Source organism: Bactrocera latifrons, unplaced genomic scaffold (genome assembly GCF_001853355.1).
Source record: "Bactrocera latifrons isolate USDA-ARS-PBARC rearing strain unplaced genomic scaffold, ASM185335v1 scaffold_327, whole genome shotgun sequence".
NCBI classification, from domain to species: domain Eukaryota; kingdom Metazoa; phylum Arthropoda; class Insecta; order Diptera; family Tephritidae; genus Bactrocera; species Bactrocera latifrons.
Window position 1 is genome coordinate 261,409 of NW_017536930.1, and position 3,665 is coordinate 265,073.

Genomic DNA, 3,665 nt, shown 5'->3' on the forward strand with positions numbered 1-3,665 from the left:
AGTCCTGAGGATGTCGCTATATGACATGTCCCCGGTTTATTCTATTACTATTGCATCGGGTCGGGGTGGTGGTTTATGTAGTGTCTTCCTTAGTTGCTTAAGTTTAACCGTGATCCAGCCATCTTGTTTCGCCATTTCTTTCTACTTGCTTGTGAATGAGTTGTCGCACTTTGCTTCCTTGCTCAAGGGAACTTCCATTTTGTTAGACCATTCCTTATGGGAAGTTTTATTTTTCTTCGGCGGTGTTCTTCGCTTTGGCTGTATTTCGTCTAGAGGCCTCTTGGGTGTATTTTCTGCATTGGTTGTCATCACTAGGAAATTACGTCGTGCTTCCTTATTTGCCATGTGCTCCTCCTGAGCACTTTCGTGCAACTTTACTATCACACCGAGAAGATCTCTCATGGTGTTGTTGGTAGACTGCTGTGGTGGGTGCATTATTTCGATCAACTTCTCAATCGCTTGCCCTAGTTCAGCTATACAGTCTCCTCAAGGCTTTGCCAGGGGAGTGGTGTCGCCCAACGCTGGTGGTGATGACCTCGCTCTCAAAGGTTTGTCAACACCAAGTTTTTAATCGAGGACCTACCCAATTTTGGTGCCCTCTTAAAGGGATCTGCTTCTGCAATAGTCGCACTTCGGGGGGAGTTTTGCACTTTATTACCATCATCGCTCACGCTCCCAGTGCTGCTGCCTCCTATATTCTCAAAAATGTTGCTGCTGTTGTYGTTAGTGTTTTTGTTTCTCGGTTTATTCTCCATTGCCCCTACCCCAGTTCCCTGATGCCTGTCCTTCGCTTTACCAGTCCCGGAAAACACGGACGGACCGGCGGTCGCCCGGGGCAACATAGGCTACTACTCCTGCGTCCAATGCACACTCCTTGACCAGGGCCCGAAGGGGCTGGTTCCTGATACACGCCGCAGCAGACACATCGGCAGAGCATGCTCACATCACCCTCTCCATTCCGCCAGCAGAGAAATCGCTGTTGACACTTTGAGGGACTCCCAGTGCGCCGCGGTRTGTACCGGTCATTTTTGATGACAGCCGCACCTAACATGGTGAGCAGACGCTGACCAGGAAGCCCCCCATTGTGGGTCCGTCAAGCCTGGATTTTTATTGTTCACCATGCACATGAATGATGATGAGGGGGACACGTATTTCTATGAAGCGGTGTCGATTCGCCACAGTCACAGGAGCTTCAGAGGATCTGCAAGCTTTTATGCCGCACCCTCCACTCCTGCCGCTCATCGTTGGGGATTGCTTATTCGTTTTAACTTTTGCAACTGACCTGCTACTATATTTTGAAGTGCTTCGAAGATTGGAAAAACCGTTGGCACAAGGGTATAATATCTCATGGGGATTATTTTGAAGGGGACAAAATAGATATTCATGAATAAATAAATAATTTTTGAAAAAACACAAAATTCGCGATACTTTTGGAACACACCTCGTATTTGCAAAACTTTCCAGCAATACCCCTTCTGTTTCTTGATACAGTAGGCAAGATTGCATAAAATAGGGCAGCAAAAGGCACAAAAAAAATCCAATGTACTAGCGAGAATAAATACAAACATACATAAATATTTATATATTCACTTATTCAAAAGATACTTATAAAATACATAAATGCAGCAAACATAACTTAGTACTTACTAACATATGCAAACAAACATTCAAASAAATATTAATATATCGAAGCATATATGTAGTTGCTAATCCGCAAGTCTAGAGGGCGAGAGCGGAAACAGCGAATTCTACAAAACCTGGGCCCGAATCATCTGATACGATCTATCTTATGGGAGCGCAATGTAAATGATCAGCCAACACCGCTTCTAACTCCCGCTTTATCGTAGGATACCGTAGATTTCCACGGTATTTAGATTTTTTGCTTAGAAACGTATCAGCTGATTGCTCTCTCACAACACAGGGTTACCACTCTCGATATACTGTAGTAAATATAAAAATTGTTTTCATTATGTTTGACATTTTCTTAAACTAACTCAAAATCAGAGTCKAATGCTATTATTTATAAATATATAAACTGTTTTTAATAGTTTGTTTTCAGTTTTGATATTTTATATTATGAAAAATTGTAATTGAAAACTTAGATGTGTGCAAACTATATATGCATATTGAGCAACGGCAACATTGTTCAAATGAAAAAAAAAAAACAAAGATGGTTGATTTCTACGCGCTCAACTTTTGATACACTCGCTAAGGACGGCATCTGAGGAAGGGAGTAGCGGTTTTCGCTATTCCTGCTATTAAACATCCTTTTAAATTTGCAAACGACAACAATGACTCCTTCAGTATAATGTACAATATATAACTTTTAAAATAAGATAACCACAAAATATAGCTTTTTTTGAATTCTGAATATATATAACCTATAATCCCATAGATTGTCTCAGTTTTAACAAATATACTATACTTACCATTGCTGAAAATAAAATTGTAAAAATATAAAACAATAATTACCTATCATAACATAACATAACAACCTTTCTTTTGTTTAAGCACTATAGACACGCTAAGCTATTAATGTATTTAAAACTCCAAATTAAAAATGTTAACAAATTACATGTTTAAAGAAAAAAAAAATAAAACTTATTTTATTCTACTGAATTAATTAAAATTTAATAAAATTATTATATATTTTGTATCGAAATTCAAGAGAATCTCCAATCCAAGGGTGGAGGAGTTACATTCCTATACTCTAAGCATGTAGTAATTATCTTTATATATAAAAATCACGTGTCACGTTGTTTGTCCGTGATGGACGCCTAAACTACTGAACCGATATTAAATTTTGATTGCACACCGTGTGCAATTCGATCGAACTCGAGAGACAGGATAGCTTACAACTCAATTTATAATCGCCATATTATATTATTGCAAATTATTTGTATATTATTTGACAGTCACAATTTTCTGTTAGCTCAAAAAGATTATAATAGATGGCGCTATGTTAAAAATATAAAAGTTTTGTAAAAGTTACAATTTAATAGCATAATCACTAATTATTGAAATATTCAACTACAAAATAAATTTATTAAATTGAAGATAGCGACATCTTTTGAATAGTTACTCAATTCAGCCAACAATTAACGTCCTCTGTTAAAATATTTTGGAGCTAACGGATAATTGTGACTGTCAAATAATAGACAAAGAATTTGTAATAAAATAATATTGCGATCATAAATTGAGATGTAAGCTATCCTATCAATAGAAAAATAATTTGAAATAAAATATTGAATCTTACGTTTTCAATTTTGATGTGAGCATAACCGGCCACGTGTTACTTAGACTGAAGTACAAATTAAATTCATATCATGGTGAAGATAATACAGTAAAATTATAATAGCTTTTAAATTTTTAGTGCTTTATTGTTCAAAATTGTTTAATTAAAATACTTATATACATGTAATTATTATCACATAGTTATATTGTTAAATTTGCTATGCATCAAATCACAATGTATGATATATGTATTTTGATGATAAGGGGCACTAAGGCTCCTGAATATATGTAATTAAATTTGGAGCTATTTATTTTCCGTTTGCTTCTGATGTTACTGATTTATTAATAATAGTTAATCGATTTACAAAAAATTATTTCCCAGTTTGCAGAAAATTTACCGGTCTTTAATAATTATTATCTCCAAAAATTAA